The following is a 13814-nucleotide window of genomic DNA, read 5'->3' as shown; positions in this document are numbered from 1 at the left end:
CATGGTGCATGTTCTGATGCTGTCATATTATCAATACTGTAATATGTCTTAATGCTATCACCAATATGTAGCAATATATAGCTGTCACCAATATGTAACTTTATATCTAAGCCACCAAAAAAAACAAATGATACCAACCTGACAAGTAGCCATGCTGGATTGTCTGCTGTTTAATTGTTTCTATGCAAAATCAGATTGTTTTCCCATTTGATATTCTTGTGGAATTTAGATTTTGGGGAATTTAAAAGTTTCTAGGGAGTCAAGTCCACAGAATACATCCATCGACTATTCAATTTGATTAGTCATATACTTCAACCAGGGGAAAAAAGAGTCTTGGCTTAAGATATTGCTCCTACGATTCCACAACTACAGAACAAACAAATGGGGTAGGGATGCTTAATTGTAGCCCAATCAACCTTTACTAATGTAATGTCACTTTTATTTAACGTGAATAAATGGGAAATCTCTTTGCTTGAGGAGTGAGCTGAGCTGAAGTTGGAGCAGAGCGGAGTGAGTGGGAGTGAGTACCGCACAGCACAGACAGACAGGCAGGCAGACAGGCAGGCAGACAGGTAGACAGTCAGGCAGACAGTCAGGCAGACAGACAGACAGTCAGGCAGGCATGATGGAAATGAACTATTTGATGTATTGAATTTTAATCCCATCTGTAGATTATAAGGATTATTAGTGCTTTTCTCAAGTGACATTTAAGTTATTTTCAGATCCCATTGATTAAATGCCTTTGATATGAGCATGTCAATGTGAGCAGTGTGTTTTGGGCTGACAAGTGGTGAGAAGACGTTCCACAGTCCCCAGGGCTGTTTAAATACTTCATCTGTCATCTAGTTGAGATGATACAGTTGAAGAGATAATAACAAAGCAGACCTGAGTGACATATAAAGTGATGGTGTACGTCATCTTGCTGTTTGTCAGCTTTTGTTCAAATAACCGACATGTTACACTCTAAGTGATGAATTGTCATAACAACAACTAAAATATATTAGCTTACAATAACAATTTCTAGTGTTACCTTGTAGGGCAATATATGTGGTATATTTTCCCAATATCAAGATGCCAAAGTATCACATATTGTTGTTGTGATCAATGACTAACTAACTTTTGTTTCTCTTCCCTGTCTCTCCAGGTAAGCCAAGTCAAGCCAGTATTGGTCTGTAACACTGTCTGTCTCTTCTATTAGTGCTGAACACAAGTGAAATAAACGTGTGTATGTGTGTGCTCTCTGTCGATTGCCACAGGTTTAGTCCCTACGAGTGGTATAACCCCCACCCCTGCAACCCCGACTCAGATGTAGTGGAAAACAATTTCACCCTGCTAAATAGTTTCTGGTTCGGAGTTGGAGCTCTCATGCAGCAAGGTAGACGCCTCTGCCTGCCCCCCTTTAGCACACATCCCACTATTGTCCTGGGGGTACAAACTTGCTCTTAACCAGGCCCACGACCATGCATGGGGGCCTCTGTGCATGTAGCTGGAAGCGGACTGACTGACTGGTTTGGTTGCGTCTGTCTGTCCACAGTGTGGTGTGGATTGGCTGGGTGGGATCTTGAGATTATGAATGATGAGCGTGATTGGTTGATTGATTGACTGATTGGTGAATGAGGATAGGAGAGCCAGGTGTTTTCCTCCCTGTTCCTGCATGACCTCCCACCCTCTCCTATCTCCCATCTACTGTACCCCTCCTCTGTCCCCAACCCCACCTGCCTCCCTCCCTTCCCCACAGGTTCCAGAACAGGTAAGTCCTATCCCCCATGTGCCAGAAGGTAAAGAGCTAGGTGCAGAGAGAGAATGAGAATGAGAGTTAAAACAGTGTGCTGTCTCTTAGCCTGCCTCAGTCTGGTTTTGTTTCCTTCTGCCAAAGCGATGCCATATCTTCTCAACTAGTGTCTGCGTCTTTAGATTGAGAAAAGCTAAACAAAACAAAAGGAACTGCGGTCGGGCATCACATTAAATGAAATGGAAGGATTTCATTTAGACTTGTAATATCGACTGAGACTGCATGCCAAGACGAGATATGTTGCATTTTGTAATACATACTTGAAAGTTATGTTAGTTAAGGAAGCGTAGCGATGATAACAGTAAGGTCTGCAGCATGGTTAAAACAGCCTGGGTCTGCACTGCATTTGATCTGGACCATGGAATGGAACATAGAGGGGACTGACTTTCCTCAGTGAAGATCTGCCCAGATATGAATCTGACATTTTCTTTTTAAATAATTTTTTTCCTGGCCGTTGTTGATGGCTGGTTGCATGCAATGAATTAGCATGCAAGCCTTAATTTAAATGAAGTTGACTGAGTGATTATTTTGCAGGTATAATAATTTGTATACTGTGATTTGTAAGAGTAAGTTTTAAGAAAATATTACAAATTGAAATTGACAAAATGTTACGGTTAGAACTCTTGGGACTCTAATCCACCTTGTGCAGGTGGGTATAATGAAGTTACCCATTTGGGTAGGTTTTTGCCCTCTGTATGTGTTAGGCAATTCTACATATTGCACAGGTTAAAGATGCATCATGGCTTGAGAAATGTTATCTTCTGTATGGGCCATGTTAAAAGTGTAATGGATATTCTAGAGCTTGCTGGAATGTTTTCATAAGTGTGTCAAGGGTCTGTCAGGGTATCTGATGTAGTAAAGTATGCTGTAGAATATACTGCACCTGTCAATGTAACGGTGTTAAGTCCTGTAGTTGAGAAGATGTGGCTGTAGGGCAGAAGGGTTTTGGGGGACGAGACTGAGACAGAGGAGCACACTGTGCCTGCCTGCATGGCGTCTCTGTGACGACCACGCTGGCCTACACTGTAGAGAGGCTCCCCTGCTCCCGCGGCTTGGCCCCGCCCCCAGAAAACTGTGGGATGTGCAGTTTGGACATGACGTTACCTTGGGTACATGACAGTCAGCCCCAACCAGATTCAGTTGCTTTGGCTCTGACGCGCTCCACTCCCGGGCGGTCGGTCGGTATGTCACATAGTATTGATTGGCCTCAACGGGGTAAGGTCTTTGAGCTGGTATACAGTGTTGTTCCACTGAACACAAAGCTGTCTCTGTTTTTCCTGGTCATGTCATGTGTCTTGCTACTGTGTCTTTTCTGAGTTTGTTTTCATATCGTTTGTCTTTTTTTCCTAATTTGAGTGCTTTGACCAATGAGCAGTGTGGGCTGCAAGGCATCCTGGGTAATGATGGTGTGGCTGTTGAATCATGTTACACTGTGTGCCTGGCTGGTGGGGGGAGTGGTGGTGGGAGTGAGGAGAATCAGGGAGTGAGAGGAGATATGGGAAGAGACATGTGAGAGTGGGGGGTGAGAGGATGTGAGGGTGGATGTGCGGAGTGGGTTGACTGCAGTGTGTCTCTCTTTGTTCCCCTCCACAGTGCTCTCTCTCTCTCGCTCTCGCTCTTTCTCTCTCTCTCTCTCTCTCTTTCTCTTTATCTCTCTCTCTCTCTCTCTCTCTCTGGTGGACAGGGCTTTGGGCATGAATTCAGATGTTACTGGACGAGGCTGTCAGGTCTCTGCTCTCTCACTATATTTCTCCCTGAGTGACGGCTCACTGCCCGGACTGGGAGAAAGTTATAAGAGGCACTGCAGAGGCAGAGTGAGATGAGTGGGAGATTGAGTCTCACCTAAGGAGAGAAGTGGAGTTCTTATCCTCCTATCTTTCACACAGTTCATTGCCTTAGAGTGAATGTGCGAGATCGCAGCTTTAAATTGCCTTGAACTACTTGAGGAGAATGATCTTCTCGCTGCCCAGTCAGACCTCAATCAACGCCCCAAGAGGAAGACCTCACTCCACCCACTCACACAGGCCCCTCCTCAAGAACACACTAAGAGGCAAAAGTTCTGAGTAGCATATAGCCTGGAAACTAACCATCTACATGCTGACATTTTGAGTCAGATGTGATTTCAGATGAAGCACCTCAAAAGAAGAGAAGCTTTGATGTGTCAACAGTTTGCTCCAGTGTGAGTGAATGCTAAAATAATATGCAGCCAGAGCACACAGTAAAAGCCTGATTCAAACTGCCACCATGTGGCCGGATGCGCATCACAGGCTCAAACATGCAATGCCGCCCTAGATGCCCAGGGGGTGTGTGCGTGTGTGCCTGCGTCGAGTGTGTGTGCATGTGCGTGTTGTCTGTGACCCGGCGGGATGCCGAGGTCTGGGCTGGCCCTGGTCCTCTGGCTGGTCCTCTGGTGGTTGTTGCTGGGTCTCTCCTCTTGGCTCCAGGACCCTGCCGGGGCTGACCCCTCTCTCTGCTCCTCTCCTCTCGTCCCCGACCAGGCTCTGAGTTAATGCCCAAAGCCTTGTCCACCAGGATCGTAGGAGGCATCTGGTGGTTCTTCACCCTGATAATCATCTCCTCCTACACGGCCAACCTGGCTGCCTTCCTCACTGTGGAGAGGATGGAGTCGCCCATCGACTCAGCTGACGACCTGGCCAAGCAGACCAGGATAGAGTATGGAGTGGTGGAGGAGGGATCCACCATGACCTTCTTCAAGGTGGGTCACATAGGGCATGGAACCATACTGTCCATCTATCAGTCTATTCATCTATCAGCCAGTCCATCAAGCAATCACCATGTATTTGTGCATCTACTGTACGAGGATACATCAATCAGTCGACCAAATCATACGGTGTTGCACCACTAAAGGACACATGGTTAGAGAATACTTGGAGGCAATTGTCAATGCATTTCAGATGTAATGACATGTAAGGAAAAAGACAAATAAATTGGTAAATAAAATGTCGAAGAGCTCAGATGAATCTGCAGAACTCTAGTTCAACTGTAAAGCCATAAATAGCTGTTATTAAGTCCAAAGTAAATCTGTGACAGCTAGAAATTCCCATGACAATAGAATGGAGTGTTCCGGAATAAAGATTTGAACATATAACCATTAGCTGGGTTACAGCTGTATTTTGTGCTGCCTGTGAAATTGGCTGCAGCAACAAGGACCGAGGAGGTATGGTATATGGCCAATATACCATGGCTAAGGGCTGTTCTTAATAACAGGATGCTATGCGGAGTGCTTGGTGCCTGGATACAGCCCTTAGTCGTGGTATATTAGCCATATATCGCACATCCTTATTGCTAATATAAACTATTTACCAACGTAATTATAACAGTAAAAATAAATGTTTTGTCATGCCCGTGGTGTACTGTCTGATATACCACGGCTTTCAGCCAATCAGCATTCAGGACTCAAACCACCTGGTTTATAATAAAGTATAGCCTTTCTATGTGTTCATTCTCTCCTCTCCTCTCCTCTCCTCTCCTCTCCTCTCCTCTCCTCTCCTCTCCTCTCCTCTCCTCTCCTCTCCTCTCCTCTCCTCTCCTCTCCTCTCCTCTCCAATCCCCTCAGTGGTTGATCATGTGGAATCACTGCAGCGTATCAAGGGTATCTTATTAAGCCAGCAGTGTTTTAGGGTATTCTACAGTATTCTCACAAGATCTCCCTGCTGTGTCTCTCTGATTATTCTGCACTGTTTGTCTCTCGTATCGTATCCCCACCGCCGCGATGCACGGACAGCTCTATGCCAGATGGAGGGAAAATCTGTCTCTCTCAGACTGCTGCAATGGATCTTTATGGCTTCTGGTGTTTCTTTATTTTCACACTTCATTTTTATCAGCTCTGTGTGTGTGGTGTGTGAACACATTCTCAAAAGACACATACACATGAAAACACATGCATACTCTCTCTCTCTCTCTTTAACAGATATACACATATGTGTGCACGCAAACACACACACATACGCACACACCAATTCATTACTGTAGCTAATATGGCACGGTGATAGCAACGCTTTAAATAGTATTTTTACCATTCCATAAACAAATGACTGAAAACAACAGTTGGCATGAGGGAGCACATACAGTCTGTTCTGGTGAAGAATGTTACTTATGCTGACATCCCATTGCAACAATTACAAAGAAAAATGTAATTAAATAAAGCAAAGTATTGTTCAAATCAAATCAAATTGTATTTGTCACATGCGCCAAATACAACAGTAAGCATTTTACAATAAGGTGTACACCTGTTGTATTCGGCGCATGTGAACAATTCAATTTGATTTGATTTGAACAATACTTTGGTTTGCTTGAATCATTTTTGTTTGTTGCCAACACGGTCATCAGAAGGATTCAATCCACAGGTGTAGAGGATCCAACTGAAGTACCATTTCTCTGAAAGACATGGTTCTATTGTCCCTTCCTAGACCGAGGTTACTGACGGATGGATGGATGGATGGATGTTTTGACCAAAATGATTGAGAGTCCTCATCAATTCAGCGTTGTTTTCCGTACTGTAGACATTCAGACAGGCATCGGATGTCCTTATTACTTTAAAAATATATATTTTTAAAGATTTTCTTTTCTTTTATCAACAATACAAAACATACACATACAGTGGGGAGAACAAGTATTTGATACACTGCCGATTTTGCAGGTTTTCCTACTTACAAAGCATGTAGAGGTCTGTAATTTTTATCATAGGTACACTTCAACTGTGAGAGACGGAATCTAAAACAAAAATCCAGAAAATCACATTGTATGATTTTTAAGTAATTCATTTGCATTTTATTGCATGACATAAGTATTTGATACATCAGAAAAGCAGAACTTAATATTTGGTACAGAAACCTTTGTTTGCAATTACAGAGATCATACGTTTCCTGTAGTTCTTGACCAGGTTTGCACACACTGCAGCAGGGATTTTGGCCCACTCCTCCATACAGACCTTCTCCAGATCCTTCATGTTTCGGGGCTGTCGCTGGACAATACGGACTTTCAGCTCCCTCCAAAGATTTTCTTTTGGGTTCAGGTCTGGAGACTGGCTAGGCCACTCCAGGACCTTGAGATGCTTCTTACGGAGCCACTCCTTAGTTGCCCTGGCTGTGTGTTTCGGGTCGTTGTCATGCTGGAAGACCCAGCCACGACCCATCTTCAATGCTCTTACTGAGGGAAGGAGGTTGTTGGCCAAGATCTCGCGATACATGGCCCCATCCATCCTCCCCTCAATACGGTGCAGTCGTCCTGTCCCCTTTGCAGAAAAGCATCCCCAAAGAATGATGTTTCCACCTCCATGCTTCACGGTTGGGATGGTGTTCTTGGGGTTGTACTCATCCTTCTTCTTCCTCCAAACACGGCGAGTGGAGTTTAGACCAAAAAGCTCTATTTTTGTCTCATCAGACCACATGACCTTCTCCCATTCCTCCTCTGGATCATCCAGATGGTCATTGGCAAACTTCAGACGGGCCTGGACATGCGCTGGCTTGAGCAGGGGGACCTTGCGTGCGCTGCAGGATTTTAATCCATGACGGCGTAGTGTGTTACTAATGGTTTTCTTTGAAACGGTGGTCCCAGCTCTCTTCAGGTCATTGACCAGGTCTTGCCGTGTAGTTCTGGGCTGGTCCCTCAACTTCCTCATGATCATTGATGCCCCACGAGGTGAGATCTTCCATGGAGCCCCAGACCGAGGGTGATTGACCGTCATCCTGAACTTCTTCCATTTTCTAATAATTGCGCCAACAGTTGCTGCCTTCTCACCAAGCTGCTTGCCTATTGTCCTGTAGCCCATCCCAGCCTTGTGCAGGTCTACCATTTTATCCCTGATGTCCTTACACAGCTCTCTTGTCTTGGCCATTGTGGAGAGGTTGGAGTCTGTTTGATTGAGTGTGTGGACAGGTGTCTTTTATACAGGTAACGAGTTCAAACAGGTGCAGTTAATACAGGTAATGAGTGGAGAACAGGAGGGCTTCTTAAAGAAAAACGAACAGGTCTGTGAGAGCCGGAATTCTTACTGGTTGGTAGGTGATCAAATACTTATGTCATGCAATAAAATGCAAATGAATTACTTAAAAATCATACAATGTGATTTTCTGGATTTTTGTTTTAGATTCCGTCTCTCACAGTTGAAGTGTACCTATGATAAAAATTACAGACCTCTACATGCTTTGTAAGTAGGAAAACCTGCAAAATCGGCAGTGTATCAAATACTTGTTCTCCCCACTGTACAAACGACAACATCATACAAACATCAACTACATCATCCCTACCCAGACCCACTAGCACACCCCCCCATCTCCATCAACTACATCACCCCTACCCAGACCCACTAGCACACACCCCCCATCTCCATCAACTACATCACCCCTACCCAGACCCACTAGCACACACCCCCCATCTCCATCAACTGCATCACCCCTACCCAGACCCACTAGCACACACCCCCATCTCCATCAACTACATCACCCCTACCCAGACCCACTAGCACACCCCCCATCTCCATCAACTACATCACCCCTACCCAGACCCACTAGCACACCCCCCCCATCTCCATCAACTACATCACCCCTACCCAGACCCACTAGCACACACCCCCCATCTCCATCAACTACATCACCCCTACCCAGACCCACTAGCACACACCCCCATCTCCATCAACTACATCACCCCTACCCAGACCCAGACCCACTAGCACCCCCCCACCCCCATCTCCATCAACTACATCACCCCTACCCAGACCCACTAGCACACCCCCCCATCTCCATCAACTACATCACCCCTACCCAGACCCACTAGCACCCCCCCCCCCCATCTCCATCAACTACATCACCCCTACCCAGACCCACTAGCACACACCCCCCATCTCCATCAACTACATCACCCCTACCCAGACCCACTAGCACACACCCCCATCTCCATCAACTACATCACCCCTACCCAGACCCAGACCCACTAGCACCCCCCCCCCATCTCCATCAACTACATCACCCCTACCCAGACCCACTAGCACACACCCCCTTCTCCATCAACTACATCACCCCTACCCAGACCCACTAGCCCCCCCCCCCCCCCCATCTCCATCAACTACATCACCCCTACCCAGACCCACTAGTACCCCCCCCATCTCCATCAACTACATCACCCCTACCCAGACCCACTAGCAACCCCCCCCCCCCATCTCCATCAACTACATCACCCCTACCCAGACCCACTAGCACACACCCCCATCTCCATCAACTACATTATTGAGTCATTATTAGTTTTACACTTAATACATGACTCGGCCGTTGTGCTTGTGTGAATTTTCTCTCTTAAATTCTATACATTAGTTTATACTGAATTTAGCATACATTTTTGTTAACTGTAATTTTGTTAGTTATGCTCCAACTTTCCCTCCATCTTCTGCTAACATCAGTTCTTTGTTCCAATAGTTAATCTTTTTTTCTAAGAGATTGTCAGTTGGATATGTTCCCTGCAAGGTGTTGTCTTCTCTATCATTATGAACATCATGTTCTGGCTCAAAGAATCCTTCAAGGTTGCTCTGCTGTCCAAAAGATTTAACATGGACATGTTGTGATATGTAACTTTTAACTTGCATGGATTTGAAACTACATTGGTCAGTCCAAAATGACTTTTTAATTCTGTCATGGAAATACATTTATTTCCTGTTACCAAGTCATTTACAGTTTCTTTGCCTTTAGTTTTCCATGTGGAACAATTTATCAGTGAATTCTGAAAAACTATCCAAGGATAAAGTTGTGTTTTTGGTAAATGGTATTGGTTCTTCTAAAATATGTTTCATTTTCTTCCATGTTGTTTTAGCATTCTTAACTATGAAGTTGTTGATGTTCTTAGCTTTATCCTTTGAAAATAGACACGTAAAACAATTTTGGGGATGAGCACAAGCATCTTCAATATGTACCCACTGTTCCTCTTTAGTGCATTTAACTATATGTCACAAGTAAAAGCCTTGGGTAGCGAGTTGATACAATTCCAAGTCTGGAAGGTTAAAACCACCATCAGACTTAAGAAGATGTAAAACTTTCCTTTTTATTCTATGAATGTATTTGCCCATATAAAGTATTTTTATGACCATGTATACTTTTTTAAAAGAATGTCTTCGGTGGAGTAATTGGTATTACCGAAAAACGCTTTGGCAGCGGTGCCTGTAACATTTATGTGAAGATGATCCCATTTAATTAGATCTGCTTTCATACTGTTGAGTAGTGGAATAAAGTTCTTAAATCTTTGCATATTTGTAATTTGTTTTCACTTATTAGGCATCCTAAGTTTTCATATTTTTTGTGGTCCAGTTCTAATGGATTGCCATTTAGTTTTTTTGCACGTTCATTTTATATCCTTTCAAAGGGGGCATTGAGTTTTCAATATTAACCAGGTACACTACATGACCAAAAATATGTGGACACCTGCTTGTCGAACATCTCATTCCAAAATCATGGCCATTAATGTTTTTGTTGGTCCCCTTTGCTGCTATAACAGCCTCCACTCTTCTGGGAAGGCTTTCCACTAGATGTTGTAACATGGCTGCAGGGACAAGAGCCACAAGAGCATTAGTGAGGTCGAGCACTGATGTTGGGCAATTAGGCCTGGCTCGCAGACTGCGTTCCAATTCATCACAAAGTTGTTTGATGGGGTTTGGATCTGGGCTCTGTGCAGGCCAGTCAAGTTCTTCCACACCAATCTCGACAAACCATTTCTGAATGGACCTTGTTTTGTGCACGGGGGCATTGTCATGCTGAAACAGGAAAGGGCCTAACCCAAACTGTTGCCACGAAGTTAGATGAATGTCATTGTATGCTGTGGCTTTAAGATTTCCCTTCACTGGACCTAAGGGCCTCTCCCGAACCATGAAAAACAGCCCCAGACCATTATTCCCCCTGCACCAAACTTTACAGTTAGCACTACTGTATGCATTGAGACAGGTAGCGTTCTCCTGGCATCCGCCAAACCTACTGTAGATTCGTCTGTCGTACTGCCTGATGGTTAAGCGTGATTCATCACTCCAGAGAATAAGTTTCCACTGTTTCAATGGCGGCGAGCTTTACACCACTCCAGCCGACGCTTGGCATTGCGCATGGTGATCTTAGGCTTGTGTGCAGCTGCTCGGCCACGGAAACCCATTTCTTGAAGCTCCCGACGAACACTTCTTGTGCTGACGTTGCTTCCAGAGGCAGTTTGGAACTCGGTAGATCCGATGGCAATGCTCCAGATCCTCCGATGATACAGTCACGGCTCCTCCGATATCAGCTTTGATCGCGTAGATGGAAATGTCTCCTTTTTCCTCGTCTTCCGGTAGGGACAATATTCTCATATTATTTTGTCACAATCTGTTTTCTAGCTGATCCAGTTCATCTTCTAAAGTTTGCACCTTTGTTTCCAGAAGGCCAATTTTGTTGTCTTGTTCGTCCACGTGGCCACCCTGACACGATAGACTCTACTTTCGTTTCAAGCAAATCTGCGTTTTAAACAACAGATTGTAACAGTTTGTTTGTTTCGGTGAGCATTTAGAGCATTTTAGCTATGTTCTCCTGGATATCCTTCAGCTGTTCGTTGCTCTCATTTGCATCTCCATGTTGTTCTTTGTCTTTGCCTCGAAAGGAAGCCATGGCTTGTTGGGTTTGAGTCTCTGCGTCGCTTTACTCACAGATTGGTTCGCTGTTGTGTAGAACTGACCGCTCTCTCTCTGCTTGTGGATATATTGATCTAACGATTTTAGAAACTTAATTTAATTGTCTGGCTTCTACATAGTTGTCTGGCATATATTCACGGTTTTGACGGTACAAAACGGAGCTGCTATCTCCCCATGCGTCCTATCGGTACACGCATGTGAGTCCTTATTACTTTTCAACAACAGGAAAAAAATGTCATCCCTGCCGTTTGAGTAATTATTGACTCAGATTTGTTCTGGAAAAATACATGGCTAATGGTGGCTGATTATGAAAATGCCAGCATAGGGTAACTCTCTGAAGTGTCCGAAATACACATCTCTCCCTCCTCTTTTCTCCTTTTCCAGCCACTCAATTCTATCCATCCTCGACAGACTCCCTTTACAATAACACTGAATTATTCAAAAAGCACACACCACTGTGTATCTCTTATTACCTAACATATCACGTCCTATTAAGGACCCTGGCAATGCTATTATTTCACCTCACTTATGTAATCCCTACGCCGGTGGAATCCTAGCACCTCAGCAAGGAAGTAGGCCCCTGGCGTCGCCACGGCGATGAGGAGCATGATTGCCCCTGGTTATGGGGCTGAGTTGTTCTGCATTAGCTGTGAGACGGCTGTCAATGCGGAGAGTGTGGCATCACCAGAATAATGATTTAAAGAGAAAAGCAGACAGGGCTTATTGAGGTGATGAGAGTGATACCTGCAGGAGGAGATGAGAGAGGAGAGGGAGAATGAGGGAACATCAGGGGAAGACAGTAGGAAGAAAAGAGGAATAGAAGGGAAAGAGGAGGAGGAGGATGGTTGTTGTTCACGCTCCTCAGCCCCACAGGCCTGTGCTGTATAGTATGTTGCTACATTCCTTCAGTTCAGCAGAATTCCCCTACTGTATCATCACAACAATTATACTGTAATTCACCTTCCACAATATATCCTCACAATTCAGCTAATTTGAACCCAGGTTGATTTCCTGTCAGACTTTTATTTTCTCCCATGCTTCTTCTTGCACAACACTTTTTGATTCCAGGGACAACCCTTTTTGGTTCCATGTAGAACATTTTGGTTCCAGGTAGAACCCTTTTGAGTTCCATATAGAACCCATTCCACAGAGGGTTCTACATGGAACCAAAAAGGTTCTACCTGGAACCAATAAAAGGGTTCTTCGAAGGGTTCTCCTATGGGGACAGCCAAATAACCCTTTTAGGCTCTAGATAGCGCACTTTTTTTTCAAAGAGTGTTTGGAATGTGTAAAAAAAGACTAGAGTTGGATGATTAAGCCTCTACTTCACACTGTTTTCCTCTGGTTTAAATGTAGTCTCTGATACTTGCCTCCAGTCCAGAGGGTGATGCCCTATCTAGGCTTCAGTCTAACCACTGCCTGTCAGGATGGCCTGGCTCTCTGGGTTATGCTAGCCCACAACTCCCAGAACCCTGACTGAGATGAGACACTTCCCTCTTCTCTTTTGTGTTTGTTGCCTCCATAGTACAGTTCATCTTTGCTTTGAAGCATCCTGGTATCTGTCACATACGTCCCAGCCAGCCCCATCACATCAAAAGCATTGTGATTTAGCTAGCAGATAGGCAGATTGGGTTCTGTGGCTCCTCTCCTGGCTAGTTTGTGTGTGTGTGTGTGTGTGTGTGTGTGTGTGTGTGTGTGTGTGTGTGTGTGTGTGTGTGTGTGTGTGTGTGTGTGTGTGTGTGTGTGTGTGTGTGTGTGTGTGTGTGTGTGTGTGTGTGTGTGTGTGTGTGTGTGTGTGTATTTTAGGCTCTACCCGTTCACTAGCCTCTCCGCTCCCTTCCATGCAGACATCTAACCCATCTGCAGTGGGTTTTGTTGCTGAGCAAAGCACAGCCAGTCTTACCTGAACTCCCTCTGCCCTTCAATGCTTTCTGCCCCTCTGTTTGTGGAACCGTCTCTCTTTTTTCAATCTCTCTCTATTTAACAGCCCTGATACTGGCGTCATCGGTTTTTGAAATTTGTTGTGTGGAGGTATTGCAGTATTAGATTAAATCTATGTCCAGCTCTCCCATTCCTCTAACCTTGCCTCCTCTCTGCATATTTCTCTCTCTCCTTCCCCTGCTCTCTCTCTTCCCCTCTCTCAATTTTTTTTATTTCTTTCACTTTCTTTCTCTTTCATAAAAAGTATCAGTTATAATTTTTTCTCAAACTCTTTCTCTCTCCATTCTATCTATTTTTCTGTTTCATCAAAAAATCTCAGAGTATTGATGTTGAGGACGATTGTCGCTGAGCCCTTCAGGACTCTCCAGTAGTCAGCAGTGAGTTTATTGGTACTATAGTACAGACAGTACTGTACTAAGCTATCCTACAATA

General features: G+C 44.6%; 1 pseudogene; it reads left to right on the top strand.

The window, feature by feature from the left end:
- LOC139573487 (glutamate receptor ionotropic, kainate 2-like) overlaps window positions 1–13814 on the top strand; it is a 218739-nt pseudogene that overhangs the window by 164814 nt on the left and 40111 nt on the right.

The sequence above is a fragment of the Salvelinus alpinus genome, chromosome 4 (genome assembly GCF_045679555.1).
Source record: "Salvelinus alpinus chromosome 4, SLU_Salpinus.1, whole genome shotgun sequence".
NCBI classification, from domain to species: Eukaryota; Metazoa; Chordata; class Actinopteri; order Salmoniformes; family Salmonidae; genus Salvelinus; species Salvelinus alpinus.
This window is presented reverse-complemented; position numbering and strand designations above follow the sequence as displayed.